The sequence below is a fragment of the Sphaerodactylus townsendi genome, linkage group LG03, assembly GCF_021028975.2.
Source record: "Sphaerodactylus townsendi isolate TG3544 linkage group LG03, MPM_Stown_v2.3, whole genome shotgun sequence".
Taxonomy (NCBI): domain Eukaryota; kingdom Metazoa; phylum Chordata; class Lepidosauria; order Squamata; family Sphaerodactylidae; genus Sphaerodactylus; species Sphaerodactylus townsendi.
This window is the reverse complement of record NC_059427.1, coordinates 71,175,695-71,196,891: the sequence shown is the minus strand read 5'-3', so window position 1 is coordinate 71,196,891 and position 21,197 is coordinate 71,175,695. Positions and strand designations below refer to the sequence as shown.

The window sequence follows — 21,197 nt, the reverse complement described above, 5'->3', positions numbered from 1 at the left end:
TTCTTTGTGCAAGACTCTGAAGAGGCAGCATAGAAATATTCTGCAGAAGCATGTAGAGATAATGATGTTCACATTTTGTATATTCAGTTATAACCCACAAAGCAGCTTACAGTACAGTCAAAATTTAAACACAAAACAATAAAGTGGCTAATACAGTAAATAGAGGCACTTGAAATGTGGCTACTTGTATAATTACAAAAGTAGCCCCAGAGGCAGATCAAAAAATCCACACAAAGGGGAAAGGTTCTTCAAACTCAGGGAACCTCCAGGGTTTGCAAAAATATTTGAAAAGTCTCCACAAAAGTTTTAAGGGACCTCCTGAAGTGAACAGCTAAGTTTGCACTTGTGCAAGTCAAACAACAAATTGCTGGCGAATATTGTGAAATCATGATCAGCATTATAATGATATGTTTAACATAAAATAAAGATTGGCTTGGGGAGGGTCAAAATGTGGCAGCATGACGATTGAAAGGACACATCATGGTAATGGAAGCAGGTTGTGTGTATGTGTGAGTGAGTAAATGAATTCCCTCTCCCCTGTGACATCTTTGCAGGTCCCCATGTTCAAAACCAACATCAGCTTCTAGAGCTAATTATTCCTTTTGCCTACATGAAGAATCTTCTGTTGGAAAAGACTTCTATTAGATGAAGGATATCTAATGGAAGAAGCCTTTTCCAAGAGAAGATTTTTTGTTAGCAGAAGGCGGATCACTGGAAAACCATAAATCACTAGCCAAAGTTAAAAGCTCAGCAGAACAGAATCACTCTCAGAAAGCCAAGTCTCAAAGGGATAGCACCAAATGCTTTTCATAAGATAACAAGTTCCAAAGTCTTGGTGCCAATCACAGAGTCTATCACAACACCAAAGCCAGATGGTAATGGAACACTGACCTTTATGCAGCAGGACAAAACATGTTCCTTTTTAACTGAAGCTTTTAAATGAGGGATTTTATCTTATAAACCTGTTTTTATGCCAGAGAGGGTTTTACGAATAACATTTTAAGTTGCTGAATGCTGTTTTATGACCCTGGTGACAGGTCTTTTGTTTATATTGTTTTATGGAGTTTTTTGTGAGCCACCTTAGGAGCAGCAGTGGCGTAAGGAGGTTAAGAGCTCGTGTATCTAATCTGGAGGAACCGGGTTTGATTCCCAGCTCTGCCGCCTGAGCTGTGGAGGCTTATCTGGGGAATTCGGATTAGCCTGTACACGCCCACACACGCCAGCTGGGTGACCTTGGGCTAGTCACAGCTTCTCGGAGCTCTCTCAGCCCCACCTACCTCACAGGGTGTTTGTTGTGAGGGGGGAAGGGCAAGGAGATTGTCAGCCCCTTTGAGTCTCCTGCAGGTGAGAAAGGGGGGATATAAATCCAAACTCCTCCTCCTCCTCCTCCTCCTCCTCCTCCTCCTCCTCCTCTTCTTCCTCTTCTTCTTCTTCTTCTTCTTCTTCTTCTTCTTAATAGAACGGTCTCCATTACTGGAATATAGCAAGGTCCACAATACCACTTATCCCACTTCCATGAATTATTTTGTTGATTTATATTTTGAATTATGACACTTTGGCACAATCTTTGTGTGTGCATATATAAATGTGTTTTATTCTGAAATTGGGAGGGCGAAAACTTTCCCAAAATTTTGCTTTGTTGATGATTTGTTAGTTACATTTTTTTCCTTTCAGCAAAAATAAAATTTTAAAGTTTGAAAGATACAGATTAGAAGGGACTCCAATTATCATCCTACCAAGCTGGGTATCAACCTCACCACCAGGTTTTATACCATGTCATTCGCTCAACTGCCTTTAGCATGTTAAACGTTGCCAACATTCAGATGGACCAACCACAACTTGTTTGTACTGTGAACAAAACTCCCAAATCCTCAGGCTTTTAAACTACTACTCATACTGTGTGCCATGTAAGGTTGAAGAGCTGTGAAAGCTGAATTTGGGAAACCTCATGGTGTACAAGGCCAGGGATATGCAGAGACCTGAACATTTGAGGTTTATTCACATCATGAATAAGTTCTGGTTTATTGATGACACTGGTAATGCAGCCACCCTCTCCAGAAAGATAAGGCTTATTTTTCTTCAAGGTTATATTATGAAGGCAGGTGGGCTAAAAAGAATTGTGAGCTAGTAACTTGTAGATTTTCAAGACTGTGTAGCATCACAAATACTTATTTTCCAAGAACACTAGAACTAAAACAATTCATTAAATACAATCCATTAACATTTTCCAAGATGATCATTCTTCATCTAGTTTGAAATAGATCATTTGAAAAGTGTTTTGAAGGACTTAGTTTAACTCTTTGATGAGATAAATTGTTTCATGTGGGGGCCATTTCACACAAACCTCCTAGTGCAAGCAAACAAACAAAAGCAAATTCAGGGTGCAGATTTTATTGCACCAACTTATTTCAATATGCCAAGAGAAACGAAAATTAAGATGTAAGATTGTTACATAAGATGAAGGATTGTTACATAAAAGGTTGTTACATATTTCAGTTGTTTCTTGCTATGGTATAAAAGGTTTCTATGACAGGGGTCTGCAACCTGTGGCTCTCCAGATGTTCATGGACTACAATTACCATCAGCCCCTGTCAGCATGGCCAATTGTAGTCCATGAACATCTGGAGAGCCACAGGTTGCAGACCCCTGTTCTATGAGAATCCATGGTGAATGCATAAGAAGGAAAATACAATCTATGAAGGTGTACATTTGGGAAGAATTAATGCATGCAAGTACTTCCTCTTAGGCCAAGGCTTGCATCGTAGCACTATGTATGCCTGGAGACGTAAAAACACCGCCTCCAGGTCAGCTTTATTCTTCGCATCGGGGCAGAAGCTGCAACGCAGCCGCTACCGGGCATTTCTCGCGACCGGCTGCCGGGTCGTTCGAAGGCTGGCGTTTTCCCCAGAGCGCCTCCCAGCCGCCTCTTTTTGAAATCGCCGCATGAAGCCGCCTAACGTACGCTTCATGCCTCCCCCCACCTGGCACTTCACCTTTTTTCCTCGGTTGCCGTCGGTGCTCTGACACTCTGGCCCTGGAAGCAGGCGCCAGAAATAGGCGGTCCCCAGGCTCGCGACGCCGGGAGGCCAGGGATACAGTCAAGTTGGGCTGGCGTCATGCTACCGGGCTGCCCAGTTAGCTTTCAAGGATCACCCATGCAGACGGTCCTAGCGTTTTCAGGTCGGGCGCCAAGAATGCCACTGCCGCCGCAAGGAAACGCCTTTAGGCGTTTCTGCGGGCAGTCATGGCGACCTGGAGGCGGTAAAAACACCGTCTCCAGGCAGCCGTCTACCGAAGGCGCGGCTGCAGCGCGGCGGCGTCTCGCCCACCGCTCCGGCCCGACTGGTGGCGTTTCCCCAAACTGGCTGCTTTTGAAGCCGACATGCTTCGCTACCGGCCGAGCTTAACGCAGCGGCTTCATGCCGGCCCTCCCCACCTGGCACTCACCTTCGGGTCCCGAGACCTCCGGTGCGTCGCGAGCCTGGGATGACCATGGCCCTGGAAGCAGGCGCGCCAGGGCCTGAAGTATCCCCGGGCTCCTCGGCGACGCATAAAATGAGGCCATGGACAGCTTGAGTAGGCTGGGCTGCCTGGCGCCTCAGCTGGGCGCTCGGGCTGCCTAACTGCTCTCAGGACCGGGCTCCATGCAGGCGGTCCCAGCTGTCTTCGAATGTCGGCTGTCGCGCACGACCTGTAGATTCCGCCGCCGTCTTGGCTTGACTAGGAAACGGCCTTTGTTCCATTTTATTTTCCTAATCTTCCTTGGGTTATTTGTGAAGAGGTTCTTCTTCTCCTACCAAGTTTTATATGCAATAAAAGGCCAAGTATCCTAATCATAAATCAATAAAAATAATACATGCATGCACTGCTAGCTTTGCAAAATCTCTTCTCTGTTGTTCACTAAATGATGTATTAAAAAATCCCTGTTGTCTGTGAGTTAAAAGTTGCTTCTTGCGCTTAAATTAAGTGTATGAGGTAAGCTGTTGCCAGCTGCCAAATGCTACGTTAGCAGTCTAAATTAAAGACTTAAAACAGAACAAAACTTGCCTTGTATGTGTTACTTTGGCAACTTATGTCAGCTTTTCAACTACAACATACACAATGACAAAAGGTCTACAGATCGTTCCATCTGTTTAAGCCCTGCACCAAAATGTCCAAGTTTAGAATTAACCTAATGCAATTCTACATAAAAGCATCAAATATCAGTTTTTAGATAATTTCGCCAAGCCACACAATTTCTGGTTTTGGTGCATTGAGTAATCTTGTATCAACATTTTACGAAAATTAGGAGACTTCAACAAAACCTTACATTAAAGCTTGCCATGTTTTAGTTAACCTGCAATTGTTCACTCAGTCAATATTTCAACCTTGGAACAGGCTATCTTGCATGACCACCTAAACTGAAAAAGAAAATCAGTTTAAGCTTGTATCCACAAATCTATTTCACTGAGGCTAAGGGGGTTATTCTGGCAGAGAAATAATGATTTATGTGCACCCTTTAGATGTTGTACTCAAGGTTCCGCCCTTAATACCACAAATATACATAAGCTAGCATCCACAGACCAACTTGAGGCATAACCAAGGACTTGTTCATGATCATTGGAAGCTGATCCCTCTTAATGGCCTCCTACGCTCCTTCACAAATGGCTTAGAAGATTCTTAGGGGCATTTGCTCAGCACAGGGGGCTGCTGTTTTGGCAAACCTACTGAGCAAGCAGAATCGATTGCATGGTTGTTTGGATAATGACCAGTGTTATATCAGCTAATGGGGCTATGTAATTACTGCTGTAAATTGCATTTTTTTTTGTTCTGATAATTAAGGCAATTTCAATTTTAGCATGAATTGCTTCACTCTGACAAGAGGAAAGAATACTTCTTATAAATCCTGACCTGGATTTTAGAGATCACAAAGGCTGTAATGGCAACTGTTTTTTTCCTGCAATACGGAGATGGTAGCTGGGAAAGAGACTGCTTACATTAAAAGCCTTATTTGCAGAAAATCTTCTGAGCAAATCAAAAAATGTCTCTGGAACATGTTTACTCAAAAATTCAAGTAAAAATGACTGAAAGAACAGAACTGTTCATTATTATAGCTTCATTGAGATAACTAAGAGGAATTAGATTGAAGCATCTCAGAAATTCAAGTATTCCACTGCAATACACTGCAATACATTACTGCAACATTCTAGATTTCAATAAGCTACTACATATTAATTGATAATGATAGGGCAAAGCCAATAACTGACTGCCCTCTTTCCTGGTTTTTACAATTACAATACAGATACTTTATTTTAGGGGTTTTTGTTAAAAGCTGAAAAGTTTTAATGTTTGCTATCTTGGGAACCATATTTGGATAAAAAGGAGGCAGACAAATATTTCAAATAGAAATAAATCTCATATGTTGTGGCATATGAGGGAAAAGCAATTTATGTGTTTGATGCTCAGGCACTACTCCTCCTCCTCCAAAAGAAACTGTGGAGTAGTTGGGAATGCATAGGTGGCTGTAGCAGTATACCAAAGAAAGTGCTCTTAGGAACAGAAAAAACTGGGGGAGGGGGGAGAATAGTTAAAGTGTTCACAAGGAATCCCAACTTTTAGTGTGTTGATGGGTTCTGAAGCTGAGATCACAGTGGATAGCTTAGAGCAAAGACTGACTCAGTGTGTGGCAGCATTGGCTAATGCAAATTCCATACTTGGGATCCTTAGAAAAGAGACTGAGAATAAAACTGCCAATATTATAATATTCAATTGGGAGAGCATCACATTTCCCTTCACCCTTTATTTCCTCTTTAACGAAACCCCCATAGCCTCTCCCCTTCCTATTTACTAGCCAACATAATTTATCCACCTCGCCCTCCTCTTTCAGGGTAATTAGTGCTTAGTAGCCAAGGTGACTAAAAGGAACTTCCACATTCAGAGGCAGTAAACCTTTGAATACCAGACCCAGGAGGTAGTACAAGGGAAAGCACTGGCCTCTATGCCCTGCAATTGTCCTCTAGATGGACCACTGGTCTGACCCAGCAGGGCTGAATGTACTTAGGAATTACTCCTGGACCATGAGCTAGATTCCAAAGAAACAGCATTTTGAAGGTTACATCTAGTAAATCACAATTTGACAATGAAGTCTCAAAACTGTCAGGAAATGGATCATAAATCGGAACATTGGATGCTCACCTTGAGAGTTCCTTCTGCTCTTAGGTAAGGAGAACATCTTGATTTTTGGGTTATTCCTACCAGCTGCTCAGAAATGCAGGGCTAACTTGTTTATTTCCTGTCTCCTGTGCAGGAAACCCTAGAGCTCAGTTTTAATACTTCCCAAGCTAGATCAATAACAGGAATATAACAAACACAGAATGTTACCAAGAACAATTGCTAATGCTGTTGCAATGTAGGAAGGTGTTAGTGAATAAGAGAAACTGTTCTAGGGTGAAAGTTAGTTGTATCATCTATCCTCCTTTGATGCTTGGTTGTCTAAGATGTTGACTGATCAGTGAAGGGACTCTGGTATTTTTCCCGCTCGGCAACCTGCTTGACACAGTGTTTGTTCTTTGTTCTTGTTGCTTGTTCCTTTATTTATTTGGGTGGGCAAGATGCCCTCCTTACCTCAGAGCAGAAGGAACCCTCATGGTGAGTATTCAGTGTTCCATTTTTGTTCGGAGGGAGGGCATCTTTATCTTTGGAACTTCCAATAGCAGAGTCCCTCAACTGGCTGGGTACTCATCTTTGTCCTCTACATGTTGTAGCACTCTACTTCCAAAGGCAGCTTCAGCTGATAAGACTGAATTAATCTTGCAGTGTCTGACAAATTGGTAGCTGTGCTATGGACTGAGTCCACTGTGATGTCTGGGGTACTGAAACATTGCTGGCCTTATAAGCCTAGAAGATACATTAGCGGAAGTTATAACTGACAGCCAATCAGGACATTTTTTGTTCCTTATCTGGTGCTGCTAGGAAAATAAATAGGAAGTCTGTTTTCCTGATAGGTTTTGTGCATGGGATACATATTTTAAAGGCCCTCCTTGGATCTAACATGTGCCAGACCTTTTCTTTGGCATGGCTGAACTGTGGGCAGAATGACAGTAGGTGAATTTCTTGTCTGCTGTGGAAAGAGGAATGAACCTAAGAGATAAAAATGCACTCTGGTCAGATTATCACCTTATCCTTATGGTAAACACACAGTCCTTTTGTGACTGATAAGGCACCTCTTTCCGATACCCTTCTAGTTGAGGTCACTGCCGTCTTCATGTATATCTATTTAAAAGGAACCTCCCCTAAAGGCTAGAATATTGCTGTGGTGAGAGCTGATAGAACTACACATAGTTTCCATGAATGAAACAATGGGGACTGGTCTTTGCTACCCCTTTGAGGAACTGAACTATGTGAGGATGTATTGTCTAAGGCTTTCATGGCCGAAATCACTGGGGTGCTGTGTGGTTTCCGGGATGTATGGCTGTGTTCTAGCAGCATTCTCTCCTGACGTTTCACCTGCATCTGTGGCCGGCATCTTCAGAGGATCTGATAGTTGGAAAGGAAAGCAAGTGGAGTAAAGGTCAATAGGTGAGGGCATCTGAATAGGAGTGGCCTGGCAAGTGAGTAACAATGAAGTGTAGCATGTGAGTAACAATGGAGATAGCAAGGTCAATAGGTGAGGCATCTGAATAGAAGTAGTCTGGGCTTTGTTCCCTTTGATTGTCTATAGTCATCCTGTGTCTGTGTGGAGCTGATTAGTCACTGTCTTGACTCTAGTGTTTTTCAACACTGGCAGCCAAATTCTGTTCATTTTCATGGTTTCTTCCTTTCTGTTGAAATTGTCCATGTGCTTGTGGATTTCAACGGCTTCTGTGTGTAGTCTGATGTAGTGGTTGTCAGAGTGGTCCAGAATTTCTGTGTTTTTAAATAATATTCGGTGTCCAGGTTGATTTATTATGTGTTCTGCTATTGCTGATTTTTCTGGCTGAAATAGTCTGCAGTGCCATTCGTGTCTGAGCGCTGCGTTTGGTGGTTCCTATGTAGACTTGTCCACAGCTACATGGTATGCGGTAGACTCCTGCAGTAGCTAGAGGATCCCTCTTATCGTTTGCTGAACGTAGCATTTCTTGAATTTTCTTAGTGGGTCTGTAGATTATTTTTTTATTATTATTATTAATTCAATTTCTATACCGCCTGATCCCCAAAGGGCTCCGGGCGGTGAACAACATAATATATAAACAATAAGCAGGAGCAAATCCGGTACAATACAAACATAGGCTCCGTCAATAAAACATCTTTAAATACACAAAAACAGTGGCTAACAATTAGCAAATTAAACAAGAGGCGTCCAGGCTCAATTTAAAAACCCACCCCAAGAAGGGGGGGACGGCAGGCCCCTCAATATGAGGAGCTCTGTTGTACCAGTGCCAAAGCAGGAGCAGAGGGGGGCACCATATCAGGGGCTGGACACTCCAAAGGCCCGGTGGAACAACACAGTCTTACAGGCCCTGCGGAACTCACCAAGGTCCCGCAGGGCCCGGACAGTTGGTGGGAGGGTGTTCCACCAGGCCGGGGCCAGCGCTGTGAAAGTCCTGGCCCGTGTGGAGGCCAGCCGCATCATTGGGGGCCCGGGGACCACCAGCAAATTGGCCTCTGCCGGGCCCGGAGAAACGAGGCTGAACGCAGAGGCCGAGTAGGGACATATGGGGTGATGCAGTCCCGAAGGTACAAGGGTCCCAGACCGCGTAATGCCTTAAAGGTCAGAATCCACACCTTGAAGATGATTCGGAATTCAAACGGGAGCCAATGCAGCTGGTGCAACACAGGCTGGTTATGCTCTCTAAAGGCGCCTCCTGTGAGCAGGCGCGCAGCTGCGTTTTGGACCAGCTTTAGTTTCCGAATCAAACGCAAGGGAAGGCCCGCGTAGAGCGAGTTACAATAGTCTAGCCTGGAGGTGACCGTTGCATGGATCACGGTGGCTAGGTCCGTTTGGGAGAGGAAGGGGGCCAACCGCCGGGCCTGACGAAGATGGAAAAATGCAGTCCGGGTTGTAAGGGCCACCTGGGTCTCCATTGAAAGAGACGAATCCAGGTGAACCCCCAGACTGCGAGCGGAGGAGGCCGGCTCCAATGAGGCCCCCTCCCACACCAACGGCTGGAAATCCCGAGCCTCTCCCTCACGGCCCAGCCATAGGATCTCCGTCTTCGATGGATTCAGTTTCAGCCTGCTCTGCTGCAACCAACCAGCTACCGCCTCCAAACAATGCTGTAGAGCCGCAGGGGCGGCAACTGCTCCCCCCTCCATCAACAGAATGAGCTGAGTGTCATCGGCATATTGATGACAGATCAGCCCAAAACTCCATACCAGCTGAGCAAGTGGTCGCATATAGATGGTAAATAATAGCGGGGATAGTAGTGCCCCCTGGGGTACTCCGCAATAAAGCGGGCACTTCCGAGAGGCTTCATCCCCGCACCACACTTGCTGGCTCCAGGCCCGGAGAAACGAGGCAATCCACTGAAGGACAGTGCCCCGGACACGGCCAGGCGGTGGGTCAAAAGGTCGTGATTGACCATATCAAACGCTGCGGTAAGATCTAACAAAACCAGCAGCGCCGATCCGCCTCGGTCAAGCTGCATACGGAGTGTATCTGTGATGGCGACAAGAGAAGTCTCCGTCCCGTGCCCAGCACGGAAGCCGGACTGGAAGGGGTCGAAGGCCGATGCGTCATCCAGGAAGCCCTGAAGCTGCTCCAACACCACTCTCTCAATTACCTTCCCCAGAAACGAAAGATTCAAAACGGGGCGGTAATTGGCCAGATCGCCAGGATCTAATGATGGTCTTTTCAAGAGTGGGCGGACCACTGCCTCCTTCAACCCATCCGGAAAGACTCCTTGCTCAAGGGAGCCATTGATGATGTTCAACAGATGGGGTCGTAGCTCCGCCTGGCAAGCTTTAATGAGCCAGGAGGGGCACGGATCCAGAGGACAGGTAGTAGGTCTAAGAGCAGCCAAGGCCCTGTTGACAGCGGCTTTGGAGAGCAGGGAGAACTGGGCCAAACTTGGGCCTGAAGACGGCAAGGGAGCCTCCAGTTCACTAACTGTAGATAATGTGGTGGGGAGGTCCTGGCGAAGCGACGTGATTTTATCCGCAAAAAAGCTCATGAATGCCTCACAGCTAATAACCAATTTGAACATTATGCTTCTTCATCAGTTTTCCTATGCGGTCAGTGGTTCCCTTGATGTATGGTAAGAACACTCTCCCTCTAGATGGCTCATTATCTTTGTTCATGTGGCTTGTTCTTGGTCTTGCAGCTCTTTTAATGTCTATAGCAGAGTAACCATTAGCCTGTAGAGCCCAGTTTAGGTGGTTCAATTCATCTTGAAGGAGGTGGGGTTCACAGATTCTGTTTGCGTGATCTACCAAAGTTTTTATGGTGCTCCTTTTTTGTCCTGGATGATGATTGGAGTTTTTGTGTAGATATCTATCAGTGTGTGTAGGTTTTCTGTATACTGTGTGGCCCAATTGTTGGTTTGGTTTGCGGCTGACTAGGACATCTAGAAATGGCAGTTTTCCTTCATTTTCTTTTTCCATAGTAAATTGGATGTTTGGGTAAATCTTGTTGATATGGTCCAGGAACTTGTTGAGTTCTTCTTCTCCGTGGCTCCAAATGGTGAATGTGTCATTCACATAACGAAACCACATGGCGGGTTTTTTTGGTGCTGTTTCCAGGGCTTGCTCCTCAAAGTGTTCCATATAAAAATTTGCTATTATAGGGCTAAGAGGATGTGAGGATGTATTGTTAAGGGAACCCCCTGTAATCCTAGGAACAATGGTTGTGATGGCCACTACCTGGCAATACAGGGTGAACACCTTCAGATAGTGTTGTACCCCACTTTGTAAAAAGTCTAGAAGTTGCCACAACCATGGTCTTAACTGATTAATGTATTTGTGTTGGCACCATCTTGCAAAGATTTTCCATATGCTGTTGTACATGTGGATCTGGTGGATGTTTCCCTAGAAGCCATAATGTTTTTAGCTACCTCTGATGGATATTTCACATCAAGGAGCAGATTTCTTTTTAAGTGCCACATGGTCAGACATAGCCATGCTGAATCTGGATGCCACAACAGACTTTGCTGGAGCATGTCTGGACTCCCTGGAATACACCGTGGAGCTAATCCATTAAAGATGGAAATCTTGGTCTGAAAGGCCACTCTGGAGTCACAACTATCACTTCCATGTGTTTTTGGCATATCTTCTGTAATATTTTTGGAATCACACGTAATGGCAGGAAGGCATACAAAAGGCCACTAAGCTGTCAGTGCATCCACTTACTCCGAGTGAAAATGGTGGTACCTGAAGAAGAACTGCAGTACTTAAGAACATAAGAACAAGCCAGCTGGATCAGACCAGAGTCCATCTAGTCCAGCTCTCTGCTACTCGCAGTGGTCCACCAGGTGCCTTTAGAAGCTCACATGCAGGATGTGAAAGCAATGGCCTGCTGCTGCTCCTGAGCACTTGGTCTGTTAAGGCATTTGTAATCTCAGATCAAGGAAGATCAAGATTGGTAGCCATAGATCGACTTCTCCTCCATAAATCTGTCCAAGCTCTTTTTAAAGCTGTCCAGGTTAGTGGCCATCACCACCTCCTGTGGCAGCATATTCCAAACACCAATCACACGTTGCGTGAAGAAGTGTTTCCTTTTATTAGTCCTTATTCTTCCCCCCAGCATTTTTAATGTATGCCCCCTGGTTCTAGTATTGCGAGAGAGAAAAAATTCTCTCTGCCAACATTTTCTACCCCATGCATAATTTTATAGACTTCAATCATATCCCCCCTCAGACGTCTCCTCTCCAAACTAAAGAGTCCCAAACACTGCAGCTTCTCCTCATAGGGAAGGTGCTCCAATCCCTCAATCATCCTCGTTGCCCTTGATGACTGGATGCTGAGGTAAAGAGGATCACTTTGGTTGTCCAAATGTCCACAATCTGCTGAAAGGTCTTTCTCTTGTTCTCGTCTATCTTGTGTTTATTCAGTCACTCTGCCTAAATACTAAGAGAACCCTGAATATGTTCAGCAGCAATTGACAATAGATGACTCTCTGCCCATGAAATAATTGTTTTCACTTCTTGATGCAGGGTTAGGGATCTGGACTTTCATTGATACACCCTATATACTCGAGTATAAGTCGACCCGAATATAAGTCGAGGCACCTAATTTTACCACAAAAAACTGGGAAACATATTGACTCGAGTATAAGTCTAGTGTGGGAAATGCAGCGACTACTGGTAAATTTCAAAAATAAAATAGATACCAATAAAATTAATGAAGGTATCTCACTGGTTGTAAGAAAAGTTGACTAAAAGCAATCTTCACGATCAGAGGACGAACAGGATGAAGGCAAGAAGGGAGACTGCCTGGCTGCTTCATGCCAAAGACTGTGAGTACCCACAAGGCCTCCCTCAAAAATGGCTCACTAGAATTTTTAAAATGTCATTAAGCAAGGCAGTTTTTAAAGGAAGCAGATACTGTTTGCTAGCACCACATTGTGAACAGTGTACACTTTTATCTTTGTATGTTCAGGGACATATTTTATTCAAAGGTAAGATTTAGCCATTAGGAAGATCTGCAGTGTCTTTTTGTCTCCTACCACTCTTGCTAAATAGCACAGAGGGTATTTCTGTCCTTAGAACTGTAAGACCCTCTCTTTTCAGCTTTAATTTGTACTGCTTTACAGAGAGGAATTTGCACAAAATCTCAGCTTGACCTGATTTACTAGTAACAAATCTTGACTTGCATTTTGCAGTCCTTAATCGCTACAATGTTCTCAGAGTGCCCTGGTCCGGCCACTATGTCCTAAGGGCCCGGATTGATGCTGTCATGCCCTCCTGTCTAGGTGATGGTGTATTTGGGCCCGTCCACGGAGGTTTATGGATCCTGAAGGATTCCAGAATATCTTGCAGGATGCTCCTCCCACTGGATTGTACTTTGCATCCTCCATCTTGGCTGCTAGCTCAAGCCCAGCACAATTATTTAAGGTGATTCCAGTGGCGGAGCTACAAGGGGATGGGGGTACACGCCATGCACACGCCTGGGGGCGTGCACAGAAAATCACCCCATGCCCCTCCCCCTACACAATTCCCCCCACCTTCCTTCCCACACTTACCTAAGTTCTTTTCCTTTTCCTAGAACTTTTTCAGGCTGAAAAAAAGGCCTGTTCACAGTACAGGCTAAAAACGGCACGAGGAACTACAGTTCCCAGGAGACCTTGGGGCTCACAAGGTCTTCTGGGAAGTATAGTTCCCATCAGGCCGTTTTTAAGCCTAAACTGCAAATAGGTCTTTTTTTCAGCCTGAAAAAGTTCTAGGAAAAGGAAAGGAAATAAGGTAAGAGTGGGAAGGGGGGGCGCAACTGGGGGTGGTGGTGGTAGAAAATACAGACTGTGCACCGGGCGCAGTTTGGCCCAGCTATGCCTCTGGGTGATTCGGACATTGAGAGTCGCATGAAGAGAAAATTGGCCCCCAAACTCATGAATTGGCTTTTAGCTGTGAGGCATTTGTGGGCTTTTTTGCAGACAAGATCTTGTCTGTCTGCTAAGGTCTGCTGGCCACTGTTGATACAATAAGAGAACTGGAGGTCCCTTGCTCATCTTTTGGTCCTAGCTTTGACCATTTCAACCTGCTAAATCCCTCTGAAGTAGACAGACTTCTGTCAGCTGTAAGATCTATCACTTGTCCTTTTGACCCGTACCCCTCCTGGCTAGTGAAAGCTTGCAGAGTGAAAGCTTGCAGGGAGGAACTATGGAGCCACCTGTTGGATATCATCAATAGCTCTCTTAAGCAAGGAGCTTTCCCAGGTCAGCTGAAAGAGGCAGTGGTCCACCCTCTCCTGAAAAGACCAAATTTCGATCCTCAGGATCTGGCCAATTACCACCCAGAATCGAACCTTCCGTTCCTGGATAAAGTAATTGAGAGAGCGGAGGCGAGTCAAGTCCAGAAGTTTCTGGAAGATACTAAGGTGTTGGATCCCTTCCAGTCTGGTTTCCGCTGTAGTCACAGGACCAAGACAGTTCTGGTCGCTGTTGTGGACGAGCTCTGGTGTCAGCTGGACAGAGGTGGCTTGTGAGGAGTGGGCAAACAGAATACTTCACAAGTCTTTGGATCTTTGTATGTATAGTCTGAGATTTATTATATTATTCTCTCCCTGAAGGAAAAAAACTAAAATGGAAGCAGGCTGTAAAAGAGCCCCACTTTGGGAATATTATCGGAATAAAGTTCCTCCCCAAATAGGCAACAAAGAAATACAAGACCTGGTGGCCTGCTACATGAGTACCCAGCTTGCTGGGGGTAAAGACAATGGCAAACCACCCCATAAAATACTCCGCTTGGTAAACACTGGGATATTGTTTTGCCCCATGGGCCGGAAATGACTTGGTGCTTGCACAGGGGACTACCTTACTGATCAGTGATCTAAATCAAATCCATCCTGCAAAAGAAGTTGCACATCCAGAAGACTAAACTAAATCTGACTAGGAAATGAACTCAAAACATTATTTAGAGAACGGGGGGGTGGGGGTCAAGTTTCTGGTTAAGTTTGACACACACTGATGTTATGATAAACTCAACAGGCCTAAACACATCTGGGGTTTATCCATGCTTCTGTACTCAACTTTCATTGTGTTCTGAGGACTTTAAACCAACCTAGCAAACGGAAGATAAATAAGCTTGATGAAGGAATGGGAGAGGACAGTATTCCTTTGCAGTACTGTCTACTTCCCGTAGAGCAGGGGTCTGCAACCTGCGGCTCTCCAGATGTTCATGGACTACAATTCCCATCAGCCCCTGCCACCATGGTCAATTGGCCATGGTGGCAGGGGCTGATGAGAATTGTAGTCCATGAACATCTGGAGAGCTGCAGGTTGCAGACCCCTGCCCTCCTAGAGTGCAGAGCTCATACTACAGCAATCAAAATCTCACTTTTCTTGACACAAAGAAAGGTGTGCCCACATGCATGTGTGCAGCACACACACACACACATCAAGTATTAGTTTCTCTTACAGATGGGCTGTATTCTGTCATAGCAGGCTTGCAAGACAGAATACAGTAACTACCCACAGGCTTTAAAAAGGCTAGAGGCAAGTAGCTTTAAAATACTTTAAAAATAAACAGATTAACTTGTCCTGTATCGTTCACAAATCACAATGAGAATTTTTATATCTATGTGAACTAGAATGGAAGTCTTTCAGAATTGTCAAACACATGTTTTCAAGACATTATTGGTTTGAACCAGAATCAAACAGGACAATTTCAATCACATTCAACACAACTGGAAACAAACCAAAAAGTGGTCTGACACCCTACATGCAATTTTTGACTGTGCACTTAGTTGCTAGTTCTGAGATCTTGGGACAAAGAAAAATTCATTCTGAGCTCCCTGAAATGGGCATACCTCCAAGTATACATAGAACTGTGCCTGTCTTTTTGTGAACCGGCTATATAAAAATAATGAGGTCTTGCTTTCAGAATGCAACAGTAGGACAAAGAGCATTTATGTTTAGTGACAACACACAAAATTCAAAGCCAAGAAAGCTAACACTGTGCCTAAAGTCAGACAAATGCAAAATTAGCAAGTATACAAAAATGCACATTTTACCCTGAATTCACTATTTGTGAATTCTTTCAGAAACAGTTATGAACATGATCACTGCAGTGGCAGGGTTCAAGTACCACATGAACACATCTAAGTACCACATGAACACATCTAAGACACTGGACTCGCTCCATCCAACTCTCCTTCTGCAGTGCTCCCTTGGGAAATTGACTTTTCTGCAGGCATTAAATGCTTTCAAAGTGATGTCTATAACATTAAGGGAAATAATTTAAAATCTAACAGTAGGGTTTGAATACCAAGATGCTTATTTTGTCAGCCCAGAAAAAAAACCCCTGCTTAATAATATTAAAACAGGTCTTAACATTTTGATCCAGTTATAAATTGCACCTGTGTATGGTGCAATGTATAACCTTTGGTCCCTACATGATTCCACTGATTAACTGCCTGCCCCTACCACCACCAGCTTTGAAAAGGGAGAAGAGCCGATTATATACCTCTTGCCATTCCGTAGTAGACAGCAGTATGGTGCAGGAGGTTAAGTGAAACTGTACATGGGTACAAGAGTTAAGACTCAGGCCCCAAATGTATGACTACAATGCAATTTTTAAACAACAGTGGAAACATCTGATCACCTGTATCTAGAAATGATACTGCTTGTTTAGTAGACTGAATCTGTACACATACAGAATGTAAGTCACCAACTGTTTCCTCATGGGAAGCAATACAGGTAATCTCTTGTATTAACTCCAGTCAAGAGGGTTCCTTCATTTCATTTAGAGTCATGTCAGAATATACCAGCTTGTCAGGGATAAGATTTTTTCAACACCAAAATAATATCATATGTGAGAATACAACCGAGAAAGAGGAAATGAGGTCTCATGTACCCTAAGTAAACCCTTACAAATGCCTTGCCTTTCTGCTAGTACTTCTGGATCTTGATTGTCTTGATTGTCTTATCAGAACCTTTCTATGGCAACAACTTCCCAATGAACTGTAGGAATTCACACTCTTTGGGATGCTACAAGACTAAGCAATGTTCACATGGAGAGCTGCTCTTGAATTACAATAGCATTTTGGAAAAGGCAGAATCAGTAAAAGTGTTTTGTGGCTTCCATTACTTCTAAAACTGTATGGCATGGGGAGTAGGACTTTCCCAGTTGGAAAAAAAGGGCAGAGAATATCTTGCGTTAATTAGAAGGTTTCATCCCTTGTAAGATTGGTGGAGTCTTGCTTAATTTACATATTGTAAAGCATGCTCATTTTTGGATTTTACTGAATTCAGTACAGAACTGTTAAAGCAAACTGTTAAGCCTTTATTATTTGACTAGACTGCCAAACTTAGCTAACCTCTGGTCTACTTCACTAGACTGCTATGAGGATAAAGTTGAAGGATGAGGGAGAACCATGTAAACTAGAATAAAATTGAGAAAATATAATTAACAGGGATCTTTCATATGTTAAGCTCCTGCACCCAACTGTACAGATATGAGAATTTACCAGAGTACTCCCATCAATAAGATTTATATTAATTTACTGATAAATTTTCTATTTAAGAAAGGAGGATTAAAGTACCACTTCCCCATGAAAAGCAGTACATTTACTCTCAACAGGGTGACCCTTTCAAAATGGTTGTACAATGATTTATTGTTCATGTAATAGGAATCAAATATGAAAAAGGAACAATGTTAAATAAATTAAAGGAAAATAAATATTAGAAATTGCTGGGCTGGATCCTATCACCTCTCTAAATTTGAAGCCTTCCTCCAACCTGTGCCTCTTCCATTGGAGGAAGACTACCTGAAGCTGTAAGAAGGTTCCTAACTTGCAAAGAACATAATCAAGAAGCAGTTTGTTAAGCAACAAAAGAGTTTCCCACTCCCCACTCCTTTTTCCTAGCTGTGCAAGAAGCATCAGCTGCTGCCAAAAAGTAAGTGAATGAACTGGGAAACAGCAAAACACAGGTTATATTACTTCCACATTTTGCATTTTCAATACCATCCCATCAACTAAGCTTTCTTTTCCTTTACTGCAGAATAGCAGTAATAAGATTAATAACTGTTTTAAATGGCCTTTAACTTTCTCCATTCAGCTGTGGGATGAAAATTTTTTCTGCAACAAGGCACTGTCTAAATACAACTGGTTTCAAAGACAGATCTCAAGGCATAAAAAACAAACATCAAATGGTAATTAACTATTGGTCATTAAGAAATACCAATAGCCATTTAAGAATTAATTTTTGAAGCAGGGCTGAAAGTAATGTAAACATTTTTGCTGGTGCTACTTCTTGAGCAGAAAAGAGCTCCAGGATACCATACTAGCACATACCAGCTTACTTTCACCCCTAGCTCAAAGACAGTTTACCTGTGTATTTCCAAGTTACATTTGACATATTTTACTCAACTAGCACTCTTGATTGAAAAGCCAGGATAATTTGGAATTAAAAATCACCAAAACAAAAGGGGAGAAGATAAGAAAAAAGGATAAAATCAGTGGAGGACCCCCCCCCCCATACACTTTGGAATGGAACAGCCAGGACACTAATACAGTATGGTTGGCACATTACGTGGACACAGGAAAGGCCAAAACAAAACCTAAACACAAAGTGGAAGGAGAAAAGGAAGCTTACATGGACATTTTTCAGGTCAAAGCCATAATATATGTTTATTAGCTACTTTTTAGATAAACAGGAAAAGGCAAGTAATAAGTCTACAGTACTCAATGCAAGAGTGTGGCACTGCCTGGAAATGAAGTTGAGGGAGTTTTCAATGGTTTATTAACAGCATTTGAACTGGTTGTGTTATTGGCTGGAGTATGTGAATACTTGAGAAGGGCTTCTACTAGGCAAGAGGCAACTATGGTTGGCCTTATTAATTCAACATCAGCACATACCACTGAACATGACAAACACTCAGCGATGAATTTCACACAGCATCCAAGTCACTTCTATAGCTTATCATGGATGTTCAAATTATCAAGATTTACAGTTTATAGTGACAACGCCACTTAAGATTATGAATTTTAAACTGCAGCTTCTCAATCCTTCCTATGTTTACAATATTTTATATACAGAATATTGTACAAATGCTGTCTTTCTAATTGTGATTGGGATGGAAAGGTAGGCTATGCAACAACACACCAAAATATTGCCATAGCAATTCCAGTCACAACAACAGTACAGTGAAGTCCTTCAATAGTGTTTGATAGGTGGGTATCAGAAAGAGTCTGTTGATTTCAACAGACAGTATACTGAATGAGCTACCTAGGATCAGGGGTGTTGACCAGTATTTGCCTGTTACTTCCTGAAGTGACACTTGCACTAGCAGTACTTCAGGCTTAGTTTCCTTATACACTCATATGAACACTACAGTACAGGTTTAGGGCCTAAACCCCATTTCAAGGGCAAAAGTATATTACTTTACACTATTACACTATTACTACAGGTATGATACAGACACCTGCTGTAGATACTACATATTTTAAATTAGGCAGAGATATTAGAGAATCAGTTTAGCATAGATCTTGTCTTTTCCCCCTTAAAAACAAATTAGCTTTATTCATTTTTCTTTTTAGCAAACACACCATATACAACACTTAACATCTGTCACTTTGTTCAGATTTTAAGTGTTTTATACATATGTTTATATAAATGTCAACAACTGAGTATTTTATTACTAGATTTGTATCCCTCTCCTCCTTCATGACAATGTCTTCCAATTTTATCCTAACAATGTGTAAAGTAGGCTAGATATTTAGTCCAGGATTCAGTAACTGGGCTAAGGCAACCAAGTAAGCTTCCTAGGCAGTTGTGGATTTGAACTCAGGCTTCTACAATACTCTCTGTTACCCCACTTCTTAAGCAGTCCATAAAAGAAGTTTGTACAAGGGTCTGCAACCTACAGCTCTCCAGATGTTTCTGGACTACAATTCCCATCAGCACCTGCCATGATGGCCAATTGGCCATGCTGGCAAGGGCTGATGGGAATTGTAGTCCATGAACATCTGGAGAGTCGCAGGTTGCAGACCCCTGGTTTAGGAGTTTCTGATAAATTTCAGTTGGAGATCTCACAGTCAAGATCATTCCTGGTGACCCCAATCTGGGGACACTAGTATGCCTTTTAAGGCTATTTAAACAAATGGTGCCCATGAAACACTTAATATCCTTAAGCTGAACTACTTAAAAGTGGATCACCACCACTAAGTAATATTTCAACAAAAAGGGTGCCTCAAAACATAGAACCATGAAGAATTGTATGAATGTTACTAATGCCTCTTTCAAGTCACTAGGGAGAAAATAATCAGTGAGAAAGAGAGCTTTTTAGTCATCTACATTGCAGTAACCTTTCAGTAACGATTTTTGTCCGACTTATCAGCTCAATGACAATGGGCTACCTCATTAGCACTTATCTTGGGAATGCTAATTCCAGATCAGATTTATTCTTAAAATACACAAGTCTCCATAATGACAAAACAAAAAGTATAACAGAAAGTTAAAATGTGGATGATCAAATTTAAATCAGAAGTAGGTTAAAAAATTTACCAAGGAATTACTAACTATTATTTGATAACATTTTAATTAAAACCCAAAGGCTATAGTCAAATTGTATGAAATATCCCCCAAAAGAGAAAGACTCAAAGATAGACCACCACAAGTGTGAAATCAAAAAGTTTTGAGCTTAGTTTTCCCTGTCCTTTTTAATAGGATACGTGAACAATGGGGGGAGGAACGGGGAAAAAGAACAAGCTCAAAAACAGGGGAAAACCCCACTCGTTGCTCGCCCGAATGACGATGCCTTAGAAACCCAGGCCCATCTGGAGACTCGGTCCTCTCTCTCCTCCCCCAGATACAAGGAGCTCCTGAACTCCACCCAGAGGGTGAAGGCGGCAGCCGAGGTACTTCACGTTAGAGAAGCAGCAAAACAAACCCCCGTCCACTTCCGCCACTCGCAGCCGCATTAAAACAAGCCCGACTCCCACCTCTTCCCCCCACACCCCAGCCCCCGCTCGAGAAAACTTCCTCTTCTCACCGCCCCCTCAGGAAGAGCGGCGGAGATTCCCGCTCCCTCCGTGGCCACTGGAAGGGCGGGTGGGGCAGGCCGCAGAGGGAGCGGCCACCAAGCAGGGCCGGATTCAACACCCCTTCCCCCCTTCCCGCCCCCCCACCTGGACCAGAGGAAGGGCCCCCGAGGAGCCCCTCCGCGCCTCCCCCCCACTACCTGAAAGGGCTCCTGCGCGTCTCCCGGGCGCCGCTTCCTTATTTTCCTACAGGCCCAAACTCCGACAGCGGCTAAGAACGGAAACCGCTGAGGCGGGGCGGGAGGGGAGGCGCGTTCACGCCCTTCTACAAAACGCGACGTGCGCGTTCACGCCCTCGCGTCCCGGCAACCAATCCACGACCGGGCGCGCGGAGGCTGCCGGGAAAGGGCGCTATAAAAGCCTGCAATCTATTTACGACCGAGCGGTAACTTTCCCCGGCAGTGGAGAGCCTGGGTGGGGCAGCGCGAGGGACGGTTGTGCATATCCGGGTGTGCTTGAGGCCCCGCGATAGGGTGTTTTTTTGCTTGACTGTGCCTCTTGTTCTGTATTGGCGAAGTGGATACTCAGGTGGTGGTCCAGAGAAG

At 43.8% G+C, this 21,197-nt stretch overlaps 1 protein-coding gene across 1 annotated transcript in view; it reads right to left on the bottom strand.

The window, feature by feature from the left end:
- The window catches only part of RHOA (ras homolog family member A), a 31,967-nt gene extending 11,022 nt beyond the window's left edge, over positions 1-20,945 (bottom strand). Inside the window, exon 1 of the mRNA XM_048489820.1 lies at positions 20,793-20,945. The gene's annotated coding sequence lies outside the window, so the exon portion shown is untranslated. The remainder of the gene's footprint in view (positions 1-20,792) is intronic.
- Positions 20,946-21,197: the final 252 nt, after the last annotated feature.